This window comes from Tauraco erythrolophus, chromosome 2, assembly GCF_009769465.1.
Source record: "Tauraco erythrolophus isolate bTauEry1 chromosome 2, bTauEry1.pri, whole genome shotgun sequence".
NCBI classification, from domain to species: Eukaryota; Metazoa; Chordata; class Aves; order Musophagiformes; family Musophagidae; genus Tauraco; species Tauraco erythrolophus.
Window position 1 is genome coordinate 120721575 of NC_141466.1, and position 13982 is coordinate 120735556.

Genomic DNA, 13982 nt, shown 5'->3' on the forward strand with positions numbered 1-13982 from the left:
CAGTGGTACTTCCCTTGGTGTGTCGGTGGTCTCCCTCTTATGCTGTCATCTGGCCAGACACTTGCAGCAAGCAGCTTTGGCTCCCAGAGGGAAGACAGTCCAGAAACAGAACACCCTGACCATGCTTGTGCTGGGAGAACTGGGAGCTGCCCACTGCTTGCTGCAGTGCCCCCTTCAAGATCCTGCTGCCTGTTGAAGGGATTTGGGGTTTCTCCCTGGTGTTGTCAACCTCGTATGGTCCATAGATATACCAGGGCTCTCTGTGACAGTGTCCCACCTGCAGAGTAGGGACAGAAGTTTGGAGGTGATACCTGAACACCTTTGAGACAAGAGATGCCATGTGCACGTACTCTGTTGACTTTGCTATCTGATCTTCTACCACCACCAGAGATGCATGCTATTAAATCCTCAGTGGAGGAAAGGCTTTCCTAAGGCAGTCTGAGCCCTTCTTCCACCTCGGACAGGCTCTCAGACAGTGCCTGCCCCTCTCCGTTCATGGTGCCCAGTGTTTCTCAACTCTTTGTAGGCATGAGTGTCTCGGCATGCCACACCATCCTGCTCCTCATCCATTTGAACCCCCTCTCTGCTCACTGCTCTGCTGACCCTTCACCACATATCCCACCCACCTCCTGCCCCACTCCGTTCAGGGATGGGTGGTGGCAGACACCCTCCCAGCTTTGTTCATCTACTTTGTCCCAATTTAGTACGCTGGTGACTTGCAGCATGTGACTGAGTGCATTGAGACCATGCACATGTCTGAAGACAAAGGGCAAAACTGAAATCCCCTGTTAATGCTTCCCTTTGTGAGGCTGCAAAGGTCTTCCAGCCGAAGGGGTTGCCTCTGTTCTCCCTCTGGCACCTCTGTGCTTCAGGTTCTGATTTCTCCTGGATGTGCGTAAGCCATGCTGGAGGCAGCAGCTGCAGCTATGGGGGCTGGAAAGAGGCAGTTCTTTGCACCTCCCTGTTGCAATAGTACGCACTGGAGTAGATAAATATTCAAATCCAGAGAGTGATGCAAGGGTGTGCTGCCAGTGTCAGTGTGACTAGAATTGGGTAATTTGTGCATGAACAATATTAAAATATTAAAGGAAGGTAGCTATTTGCCCATACACCTGTCAAGACAAGTGTTTCAGAAGTATTTTGTGGCCTATAAAACTGAAGTACAAGTCTAAAAGTATCACTTCCCACTGAAAAGCATGAACGGCTCACACTGCCAATTCTGGGGCCATAAAGCTGCAAAGCTTAAAGCTCTGGGCATCCCAACCTCTTTTTTCCTACTCCTGCTCAGGAGAAGTATGAATTGCTTCAGCCTCCAAGAGTGATTTCCTGCTTTGCCACCCCTCTGGAAAGACTTGGAAAGCAGAAGAGAGAGCAGGCTTTCTAAACATTGGGTATTAGTGCTTATACTTCATACATTGCCACTTAATATTGTTAATGCAGTTCGTACAACGCAGGACAGATTTAATATGCAATTAATATAATTACTAGGTAATCGTTAATAATTTCCTGCATGTTCTCAGGGGTCTGAAAGTAAGCCCCAGGCTGGCAGAGCAACAGTCCTACACAGCATGTCTGATCAATGGTTACATTCCCTAATTTTTTTCCCTTCCTCAAGGCTATCTGGGCGAAATGTTTGCTTTGCTCTCAGTTGGAGGGCAGAAAGGGGAAGGAGAGAGCTGATTCTGCTTGCTGCTTCCTTTTGTACTGCAGAAACATGCCCCAGCCACTCCTTTTTTTTTTGCAAGTTGATTAAATGGTGGCCTCTGGACCCTCAGAAGTGAAAGATCTGCCAGGCCCGGGGTGAAGAAGTGGCTCCCCCCAGCCACCATAACCCATGCATTTGTGAGTGGGAAGGTGTTGCTCGGGAGAGGACATTTCAGGAGCCTCTCAGGCATCAGGAACAACTCTTCTTCCCAGCTTCCCAGTACAATCACTAACGATACCCAGAAGACCCTCCCTACGTGAGGCACAGCACTGGCCTTCACCATCATCAGCACTGCCCCCAATTCTCTCACTCTTTTCTTGGGCCATAGAAAAGGGGATGATGTCAGCAGCCAGAGGAAAATAAGAAGATATGCTAGGAAATATTTTTTCCCCATGGGGGTGAATCAAACACTGGCATGGAATCCCAGAGAGGCTGTAGGATCTCCATGCTTGGAACCACTCAAACCTCAGCTGGACATGGCCCTAAGCAACCTCATCCAAGCTTGACCTCAATTATTCTGTAATTCTCGGCATTTCCAAGATACTGAGGTTTGACAGAGAAAGTTTTCTGGAATTGATGACTGCCACTTACCCATCAGTGCCCCAGAGCAGAGGCACAGAGACCAGTGTTTCTTTCATGGGAGTGGGCTGGCTCCAGATATATCCCCATGACAGACATCCTAATCTTTGCACTGTGTTTTGCCTTCTGCTAGTTTAATATTCAGGAGTGGAAGGCAGCGGAGACAGAGATTGATCACTTGATGCTTTAGTAGTGATTATTATGAATTCATTCATTTAAACTAATTTGGAATTTATTTTTCTTGCTTTTGAAGGCTGCCTTTGAATACTTTAGTAACACTACTTCTAGTGACTGCAGAATAAATATTTGACAGCTCTAGTTTAGCAATGTGTCATCTGTATGGATGTTTTCTGATGTATAGAATAAATACATGCTTGTTAGGAATATATGATCTATAAATCAAAATTTCCAAGGTCTTTGATTAATCTTTGTGAGTGGTGCAAGGAAGATTACTTTCACCCTGTCACAAGCAATCCCTGCTCTGGGCTCTAGTAGCAACCACTGGCACTGAGGTGACAAACCAGTTTCTATTCAATCCCTTTTGTTTTCATTTCTCTATAACTTTCTGAGACATTCACCTCTGGGGCTAAAATTTTCCATACTGAGTCTTTTGCCTGAGCAGGGCTTTTGACGGCTGTATTTTGGGAGGGAGAGTGCAGAGGGCAGTAAGAGGCATTATTTTCCCCTCTCTCCTACGGCAAAGACAGTGGGATAACATCTGCAAAGTAACATGCAAGTCTTCCTTCTCTCCAAAGAGATGAATACAACCCGCAGCTGGAAGAAGCTGACTGAGGCAGGCTTACAAGCACACAAAAAATATTGTATAAAGATGAACTTGAAGGATTTGCATGGGAAGCGATGTGATATACCCCAGATCAAGGCTGCATCCTTGCACAGGCAATGCCTATTCTCATTTGTGGGTTTGCTCCACTCCACAGGCATCATCCCCAGGATGAGGCTGGGTCAGGGGGCTGGGACATCTCCAAGAGAGCGTAGGAGTCTTAGAAAAATGCCTGGACCTCCCTGATATTAATAGGTTTTCTGTTTCTGTCTTACTATAGGCCATGAGTATTTGTGCCCTGTTCACAGCACTTGAAAAACCTTTTAACTGGGGCTTTTGGAACAATAAGTTTCCTGGAAGAAGGAAGTATTGTCACCAGACCTGTCTCTTCTTGCCTGGTCATCTTCATATTACAATAGATGGGACAGGGATGTGAAGGAAAGACATGGTGCTTTCCACAGCTATATTTGCTTGGTGCCACACTACGTAGCTTGTCTGCCGTGTGGCAAAGAGAAGGTGGGGGGTATGGGGCAGGGATCTTGTGCTGCAAATGTAGGTGGTGATGTAAAGCAAAAGGAGGAAACAGACGTATATCTCACTGTATGCAAGTCTGCCTGTGCACACAGATCAGGGCTGCAGCCTGGAGCTTTATCCAGATGAGCTCTTCCTCCAGTGTCCTGCACTCCCTTCCACTGGACATGTTTCCACCAATGAAGGTGATGCTAATTAACAAAAAGCTCTTTGTAAAAGTTAGCTCTTGGTTTGGAAATGGCCCACCATATCTCCTGAGAGCACTTGTTTATTCAGAACTCTCTTAGATTTTTTTTTTTTTTTTTTTTTGCTTCTAACCTTGTTTTTGTGCTATGGTCTGAAAAAGCCTGGTTCAGCCTGGAAAAACCTGCCTGGCAGAGGTGGCATCTCTGGTGATAGCCCTGCTCTCTGCTGGCAAAGCAGCTGAGCTCAATGCTTGTCTCTGCCTGTTCACAATTCTCCCTGGTTAACAGTGCTGCTGTGCCACAGCATCCTTGGTGTCATCTCCTGACTTGGAGGAGATTAAATAGCAGAAGCAGCTGAGGATGCATGGATGTGTGCCAAAGGAAAACGGAAAGAATTAGTTTTTATGGTTTTATTAAGTACAGTGACATACTGAGGCCTGTATAGAGCCGCAACAGCTGGCTTTTAGATAACTTCAGTTGCTTTAAGGCCACCTTTTTGCAGAGTTCAGTAGCCTGTTTTAATTCTTGATGGTCTATCTGGTGGAGGCTGTTGGCTGCTCTGTTGTATAGCATCAGGTGGCTGGTCCAGGTGGACTCCTGGACACGCTGGTGGGAAGGTACCTGTGATGTCTCCAGTCCAAGGGGTGCTGTAGTGAGGAGTTTGACCACATACACAAAGTGCATGTGATTCCTGAGTCTATCCATTTCTAGCATTTATGGCTACCTGTGCAGTGCAAGAACTGCAGCAGATCCAGTTACAGCCTGTTGTAACACGTAGCTGACGACCAGCCATCTCTTAGGGAGACCTGATGCAGTGCCATGTAGGCAGGCTGGGTTAGAGGGCAGGTACTGAAAAACCTCCAGTGGTGCCCAGCACGTTTATGACCATGGGTTGGTCCTGCTGGAAACCTGAGTGACCACGTAGCATGCGTTCTTCTACAGCATTAGTTTTGCCAGTTCAGATGAGGAGATGTGATATCTTCAGACGTGGATTTAGCAAGACAATAAAAAAATCTGCATAAACTCCTACACTTTTTGCAAGGGAATTGTGCTTCTAGCTAAACTCTAGCCTCAGCTTAAAGTGTAGTGAGGTCTTCTGGATTAAATTGTCTTTTCAAACCCATATAGATATTCTTAGTGGTCTAAGCTCTTAAGGTTGCCAGAAGTGTAAGGATTCTGGTTTAAAAACATTGAAGCAATTTGATGTCTGTGCTTCCAGTGTATCTGGAAGCAGTGACAGATTCTTAATAATTTCAACTCCTTTGCAAAGCTTCAGCTTTGCAGTGTGATCCTACTAAAGCTTCCTATCTGCCTGGAAATGAGTCAACTGGTGCTATGACAAGCATGGGAGCAGCCAATGTGCCGTTGGCATCAGCTGGGGGTGTCTCTACAGAACGAACATATGTTCTCCAGTGCAGGCACTTCATTCGCTGTTCCCATGTTAACTTCTATGGTATGATTTTTTTTTCCCCCTTAATTAAGAATTTCGACATTTTGAGAGGTTTTTTAATTTTCCCGTGTTTGTGGGGGTGGGCAAGGGCAGATGCTAGGAGACAGAAGCTTTCATTGATGAAACTAATGAGATTTTTCATATCTTACCTAAGAACGAAATTGGAATAAAGACACCAGTAACTCGAGCAATGTTCTGAAAGATCTTAATGATTGGCAAGTTGCTAAACTTGCCTCCCTGCTATCTGGTAAAGAGGGAGGAAAATTAGATGGAGTTACATTAGGCCAATGAATAAATCTGTAAAGACTGCAGAATCCTCAGTTTAGTTCAGAAAATGTTCTGAAAACTTGGTGGTGGCGCTGTGTGTTGCCAGGGACTAGATCTACCAGGCACATTAGTAAGAAATTATAATAAAGAACAGAATTAGTGGGGATATGGCATTAAGAAACGGAGTTGTGATTAAGCTAGAAGGAAAGCATATTAATAAATGTTTTAAAAGGTAGAGGAGGAATAAATGCATATTTTTTTTCCATGGGGAGAGCTTGCCTGTGGAATCTCCTGCATGTCTTTGAAAGAGATCTAGGAGAAGGTGGCCAAGCTTGCTGCTGATACAGACCTGTTCTGGATGGTTCAAACTCATTGAGGAGCTGCAGAATGATCTTGCAAATAAAATACACTTTATTTAACTGCAAAATTATGTCTGTGCATGGGAGGGAGCCTTCAATATGCTTATGTGCTGTTTGTCTCTAAATTATCACGTACCATTTACAAAGAGGATCTGAGGATTTGTGAGATGTTGTGTATAGCGCTCTGAAAACATCAATTCACAGCTCAGCATGGTCAAAAAGGCAACGGGACGTGAGTAATTATTAGGAAAGATATCCAGAGAAAAACAAATATTGTTACCCTGCTGTATAAACCCCACCTGTGCCTCAGGCTTGCACATGGTGTGAAGCTGTGTGCACTCTGTCTCCGAGAATATCATGGGAGCAATGAAGGTACAGGAAGAGGGGATCTGGGAACCACGGTATGGGTGAATGCTCTTTAAGAAGAGTTTAAAAATGACTGGAAGGAAAACAGCTGAAAGGGCTGTGATAAAGTCCTCCACGTTCATGAATAAGAACAAAAGCAGGGAAACAGTAGATGCTGCTTCTTGTAACTGAAAAAATGTTTAAAGATTTTTAAAAAGCAATATTGAAACAGACTGAAGGAAAGATCCTTTTGCATGGATCCTTTATTGCTAACAAAGCTGTGGAGCTCCCTGCCAGAAGATGCTAAACAGACTAAAAATTCAAATGAAAAGAAAGCTTAAAAAAAAACTCTGAAATTTGAAAACTCTTCCAGAGTTGATCTGTCAAAGGTTGTTTAATATGATAATAGTTGTTATGGCCTACACTGTGGGCTAAGATGCTGGGCAAATATGGCAAGGAAGGAGTGTTTGTGTGGTTACCTTCAGCAAGTATAACTTTTCTCCCTGTGTCTTTTTCTTCCTGAGCCATTGAGTTCTCAGGCTGTCCGAGACAGGCTGTGTCACTATATGATTTGTGGAAATAAGCATGTTGGAACTCTGTTTTGGTTGGACTCTCCATTTTAATTCCTCCAAAGCATAATGACAATGTAGCATACAAGGACAGGTGACAGTCAGATATTTGCAGTATATTCGAGACAAGAAAATCGGTTTTGTTTCTACATAATCTCAAGAGCCCAAGTACAAGGTGTCTTGCAGTCAGTGTTTTCCATGTGCCCCTGAACGACTTGGAACAAGAATGTGAAATGTGATTTAACAGTTTCAGTGCTTGTCCTCAGAACTGGTGGCATTTGCAGGCATGGGATTCCATTGTGCGTATTTTTTCCTGAGCCTGGGTATCTTCCAGAGTGAAAGCACTTTGCACATTGTGAGTTACTCTAGCAGTGAAAGCATCACTGCTAGAGTGAAAGTGTGAAAATTTATTTTATTTCTGCCACTTGCTAATCCTGTTTTGGCTGATGCAGCCCCTGCAAAGAGCTCTCTCCATGGGAATGTGTTACTCAGAAAGGATCTGTACTATTGCTGAGATGCAGGAAGTGCTTTGATCTGTTTTATGAAGTGCTTCACTTGCAAAGCAAACCTGGTGCGGATTTGCCGTCTGCCAATTTGGTGGAAAGGAGAAAAAACTTAGCTTTTTTAGTTTATCCCTTTGCCTGGCGTGGACAATTTTGCCTCTTGTATATTTACTAGTCTTCAACCTGAGAAGTTTTAAAAGTCGATATTTCTCAGTACCAGCTAAACTCCCATGGCTCAGCATCAGGTGAATATGTTGAGAATGCCTCCCAGACGGTTCCTGGTCTTCATGGTGGGTCGCAGATGGGCCAGGAGTGAATGAGTACAGAGATTGAATGAGTTATTTGACTGTTTAAAGAGGAAATAGAAGGAAGGATGGAGCTGGCTGGTGAGTTCACAAACGAACAATGTAGGAGTTGCTGTACCATTCAGTGTCCAGCCCCAGCTGCTTCAAAAGGAAGGTCAAGTTTGCAGCTGTGGACTCCAACAACTTCTCTAGTTTGGGAGAAGCCAAGTTTGGGGGAGGGCTTTTGTTGGGGACTTGTGTACCTCTGACAGAAGCAATTGCCCTGTTAATCCCTTGGATGGGTAGCAGTTGAAATCAGGTTGCTTAGTGCTTTCTACTGTAAGGCTGTCCCTGACTGCTTGTGGTTTAAGGAATTTGGTCTCAGTTTTGCCAGGCTACCTGTCATCTTCTGGATGTGTGATCCTATCCACCTGTCTCCGTATGGCACAGCATTCCCTGTCAGGAAAGCGTTCAGCTGTGTTTCTGAAACCAGACAGACAGTGGTAGTGGTTTCTCCAAGCTTGGCCTGGCAATGAGCTGCGCTTTGTAGTGCAGGCAGGGCAGTTTAGGATCTGCTCTACCGTCCATATTCACCTGCCCCGTGTCTGTATTGTCTGCCCTATTCCTGGCTCCCATAGGCAGGGCTGCTGGAAGGCAATGAGCCTGGGACCCAGGATGTGCAAGACAATCCCAGGGAGAGTAGAAGATTGTGAACTTGGTTCTATGAGAAACAGGAAGACCAGGACTGCCAGAGGTAAGCCAGTTGGTGCTCTGGGTTTTTATTTACCATCCCCTTTCCTCCTGTATGCTGTGTACTGACTATGAGAAACAAATCCATAACTAAGACCTATACTGCTGTGATTGATTAGGGTGGCAGGTAGCACGTCTTGTTACTGAACATGAGCCTGGGCACCGGTGGCAGGGGTAACAAAGTCTGGGCAGACCCCCAGAGAAAGGGAGACTATATACTGCACAAGGTGGGGAGAGGGATGGGGGGGATAGACTAGGAAAGGATGGGGAGAAGATTTGAGTGGGAAGCAAAGGAAGGGTCTGGCTTTGAGGGGAAGGCAAGGAGAGAGAGCTGGGGAAAGGGCGTATGGTAGAGGAAGAGACTGGTTACTCAGGCTAGTTGGGAAGTAGGCTAGAACAGCTCAAGAAAAGAGACTGCATCAAAGTGTCGTGGTAGAGATCAAATAAGAGGAGACGAGTCATGTGGAGGTGATGGTAGGTGAGCCTGTGTCATTTCAGATATGTTTCTTCTCCCATAAACCTGAAAGGGAATACCTGTTTCATTCTCTGGAGCCGAATCCCTATTATAGCTTCCATTTGATAAAATGGGAATAATATCACCTTGGTTAGTAGTGGTGTGGTGAAAACAGGTGCATTTGTATAGTGAAGGACTGTAATGACAAGCTCTAGAGATGAGGAAAATGAGAAAATTTGCCTGCAAAGCAGGCTTTGTGCTGTGTGATAAGTAGCATCTAAAATTGTGGATGATGCAGAATGTTGGATTTTAAACTAGAAAAGAAACCTTCATCTATCTGGTCTGAAGACCAAAATCCTGTGGACAAAAGAAATGCTTTATTAAAAAAACCCCAAACCCTAAACCATCTAATATACACAGGAGGTGGCAAATTAGTGATGGACAGACTTGCAGATTCATTTCTGGGTACTGTTTTATCTGTACTTTGAACTGGGAGAGATGCCAAGAGTGATAGCACCTCTTTTCATAAGCTGCGTTAGAAATCTAACTTAAAACATGCTCTAGATATAAGAAAGGTTAAACACTTTCAGAATACCTAAATATCTCTTATCTTCATGGTACAATTTATTATCAAGTCTTGCGCCTGGAGACAGAGGAACAAATTGTGCTGTTTCTACTTTTCTGTTGATGGACTCTGATTTCTGTCTGGTAGCTGTTCCATATGGCTTATTACTTTTACTACCTTTTCCATATTAATAACATCCTTGCTTTCTGACATATATTTCTTATAAGAGCTGTCAATTCCTCTTACCCTCATCAGCGAACAAGTCTGGCAAACATGTCTATGTGCTGGATCAGATGCCAGTTCTCCAGAGCAAAATGAACTAAAGTTACCACAGCTGGTGTCCAAATCTGCTGACACTGCATTCCCTTGGGAACAACCTGATTTACTCGGTCTATAGAGCCTTGTGAAGCAGAGAGCTGAACCCCCGTCAGGAATGGACAAGGCAGGACCAAAGCACGATGCTGTGTGGTAGGTAGAAAAGAGACTTTAAATGAGAGCCCAGTCTCACTGGCATGGTAGAAGGGATTCCTCAGTTTCCCCTTGGAGTTAATGGATGAAACGTACCCAAGGGCAAAGGCGATTAGTCCCAGACATATTTGGATTTTAGACTACTGCTACACTTTGTTAATGGTCTGGGATCTTTCTAGCACTGAATCGTGAAATCTTTGCAGACATAATTTTAATAGAATTCTTTAGAGTACAGCATTATGGTGATTGATATGGATAAATGTGATCTTGAAGGAGCAATAACGAGACAATATAGCTCAATACTGAAGCAAATGCATTTGAAAACCAATTTTTCAAAGGAGAATTGCAAGAAAAATCATGCAAGTATGCGTCTTTGTGCCTGGTGCTCTCACTTTTGTCTGCTTTTTGTTCTGCAAAACTTTTAGCAGTGACCTCAACCACACTGACGTGGATTATTACTCTCTCAGAAGGCTGTACTGTGACAAATTTGCTTACCTGCCAAAGAAGGAAGTAAATTGGGCTTACCTGCCAAAAGGCTGGAAGTTAAAGTATATTTTGCTGTCGAGTATCTTTCTAGAGGAAGTGAAAATGTCCTGGAACATGCTTAGCAGTATCGAGAGGAAAAAGGTGAATCCATAAACAGGGACATAGATAAAAACTTCTCACTAAAAATTAAGTGAGCGAAAGAGTAGAGAGCAGATACTTTACAGAAAAGCGAAACGGGTAGAATGGACTAAACTGTGGGTCTGGACCCAGCAAATGAGTTTGCAAATGTATTCTCCAAGTATTCACGTGGCTCTGTAAACAATCAGTGCAGAAGAGAAATACGTGACCAGTTCTTTGTAAATCTTTGTGAGCAGGGAACTGATTCGTAGCAATTTCTCGTTTAGCACCAGCTCTTTCCCAAACTTCACCACCTCTGGAAGTCTGCGAACCTCACACTGCTCTTCCTCCCGTGCTGAGTGACATGAAAAGGAACGGGTGGGTTTTAACTGATATTTGCGCAAGATGAAATCCTTGTTACAGGCTTGGTGAAAACGTCAAGCTCTTCCTTCTGGAGTTTCCAACAGCTCCTGCTGCACAGGCTGCACCCCCCTCTGCTGGAGGCAAGCCTAGTGCTCGGCGGGCGAACGTGCCTTGGGTCGGTGGAAGACATGAACATGCTCTTTCTTCAGCGAGGGAGGTTTTTCTTCCACCCACTGGTGAAAGGCTCCGAGTGGGTGGAAGATGCCTTGTCCTGTCCCTGGCAATGCACGTGTACGGTTTAATGACTGTGTTTTGCTGCATGGGTTTCTTACTCTTGTCACTGCAAGATTTTTCTCTCTCAATACTATATTTAACCTAATGCTTTGTCATACTGTTGTCTCTTAACAACAAGTGTACATCTTCAGTGAGCTAGCTGCTGTATTTCCCAGTTCTGTGCCCTTTAGAAACCTTACTAGATTTTCCCTTCTAGTACATGATATTACACCTCTATCCAAATAATTGGAAAGAAGATTTCATACGATTTCCATCTCCTCAATGCCTCTGGATATATTAGGAGCTGCAGTGCTCCAGTATTTGTTGTAGCATGAATTGATGATAGAGAAGACAGAGGCATACTCAGGAAGTAGGAGTACTTCTTTTATTTTAAATTCTCAAGAAACTCACGAGTACATCAGGAAAAGTGGTTCAACATGGGCCACCAAAATACCAGATAAGGGCTCATGATAGGTCTGTCTGACACCAGCAAGATATGCCAGGTAGTTTTGAAGGTGCCAAGCACTGTAGATTTTCCGTTGCTCTGACTGGGCTCACTATAACTGCGTGGGGGGTGGGGGGTGAAAGAGCACATTAGCACCCACTGTCTTCTGGTGATGGTACCTCCAGCTAGCAAGGGTGGGGACTACTTCAGGCAAGCCGTCTATCATGATGCATCCAGGTTTCTAGGAGCACCTGTCACAACTGCGGATTCATCATTCACTGTGTTCACAGTTTCCTTTCTGTGATTACAGCAGATTACTGAAATGTCTGAGCACGGTTGAAATTTCTGCACAGGGACTAATGCTATAGGAGAGAAGGCACAATTGTATCCACTCATGCTAAAGCTACACTTCCTTTGATTCAGGACCAAAAAGCTGTATTTCTTCCCTGTGGAATAAAAAGGGAAAGTCACAGTAGGACAGTGTATTTGGGATTTGGCACTGGAGACTGAGTCAGGAGAATGGGGCTTTAATGATCAGATTTCTTGCTTTTGTTGGTACAGTTCTAACCATTTGATTTATTTTAACGATGGTGTTTTTCATTAATGGTAAGAAACTCCACAAAGCAATCTGTGCTGGAATTTATTGTCCTTGGATCACCTGTTTGAGTCCAGGTGTTAGAAAGGACAGACTCTAAAATAGGAGAATGGTGTCTTTTAAGCAGAATGATGCACCGTAGCTGACATTGAGACTCTCTGGGGCTTTCCTTAGTGCACTGCAAAAACTCTGTGGCATTGAAATAGCATTAAGGAATTTATTTAACCCATGTTGGCTTTCTGGTGTTGGAAACTGGCCTGACACATGTCGAATTATATTGGAATATTGCCATTACTTTACTGAAAACTGAATTGGACACTTTTCTCTCAGCAATCGTTTTGATAACCTTAAACAGTCTTAGAATTTGAGAAATGAGAACATTGTGTGACTACAAATGAATCAGCACTTTTTACAGGGTCAGTAAGATGGCTGTGAATTACAAGAACCCTCTAACTGCCTGTTCTGCTTACTTGTACTGTACTAGTAAGGAACTGCCTGAGAAATTGCTGCATTCACGCAAAGCAAGGGGGAAAAGCGAGAGGAAAACAGTAATCACTGGATATTTTTAAAACTTGACTGGACAAGGGCATGATCAACCTCATCTGGTTTGAAGTTGCCCTGCTTTGAGCAGAGAGTTGGACTAGGGACTCTTGAAGCCAAGTTACTCAATGATTCTGCAAATTTTCCTTAATAACTTCTTGAGCGAGGGTCGACTTTTTCTAAAAACACTTTCATGGCCTCTGGTCGTCTTAGATAGTGGAAGGGGTGAAGCAGAAGCCTAGGAGCTGTTTCAGGTAGCCAGGTTCAGCTCAGTTCTAGGCTGGGGAAGTCATAAAGAGAAAGTCAGGTAGGAACACCAGGAGGCCTGCATGGATGAACAAGGAGCTCCTGGACCAACTCGGAAACAAAAAAGGCCTATAGGGGGTGGAAGCAAGGACAGGTAGCCTGGGAAGAATACAGAGTGATTGTCCGAGCAACCAGAGATCAGGTTAGGAAAGCCAAAGCCCTGATAGAGTTAAATCTGGCCAGGGACATCAAGGGCAACAAGAAAGGCTTCTATAGATATGTCAGTGATAAAAAGAGATCTAGGGAAAATGTAGGCCCTCTCCGGAAGGAAACGGGGGACCTGGCCACCCAGGATATGGAGAAGGATGAGGTTCTCAACGACTTCTTTGCCTCAGTCTTCACTGGCAAGAGCTCCAGCGGCACAGCCCAAGTCACAGAAGGCAAAGGCAGGGACTGGGAGAATGAAGAACCGCCCACTGTAGGAGAAGATCAGGTCCGAGACCATCTTAAGAACCTGAAGGTGGACAAGTCCATGGGACCAGACGAGGTGCATCCGTGGGTCCTGAGGGAACTGGCAGATGAAGTTGCTAAGCCACTATCCATCATATTTCAGAAGTCATGGCAATCTGGTGAAGTTCCCAATGACTGGAAAAGGGGAAACATAGCCCCCATCTTTAAAAAGGGGAAAAAAGAAGACCCAGGGAACTACAGGCCAGTCAGTCTCACCTCTGTGCCCGGCAAGATCATGGAGCAGATCCTCCTGGTGACTATGATAAGGCACATAGAAAACAAGGAGGTGATTGGTGACAGCCAACATGGCTTCACTAAGGGCAAATCCTGCCTGACTAATTTGGTGGCCTCTATGATGAGGTTACGGCATTGATGGATAGGGGAAGAGCAACTGACATTGTCTACCTGGACTTATCCAAAGCATTTGATACTGTCCCACATGACATCCTTATCTCTAAACTGGAAAGACGTGGTTTTGATGGATGGACCACTCGGTGGATAAGGAATTGGCTGGGGATGGTCACTCTCAAAGAGTTGTGGTCAATGGTTCAATGTCCACATGGAGGCCTGTGACGAGTGGTGTTCCTCAGGGGTCAGTACTGGGACCAGTGC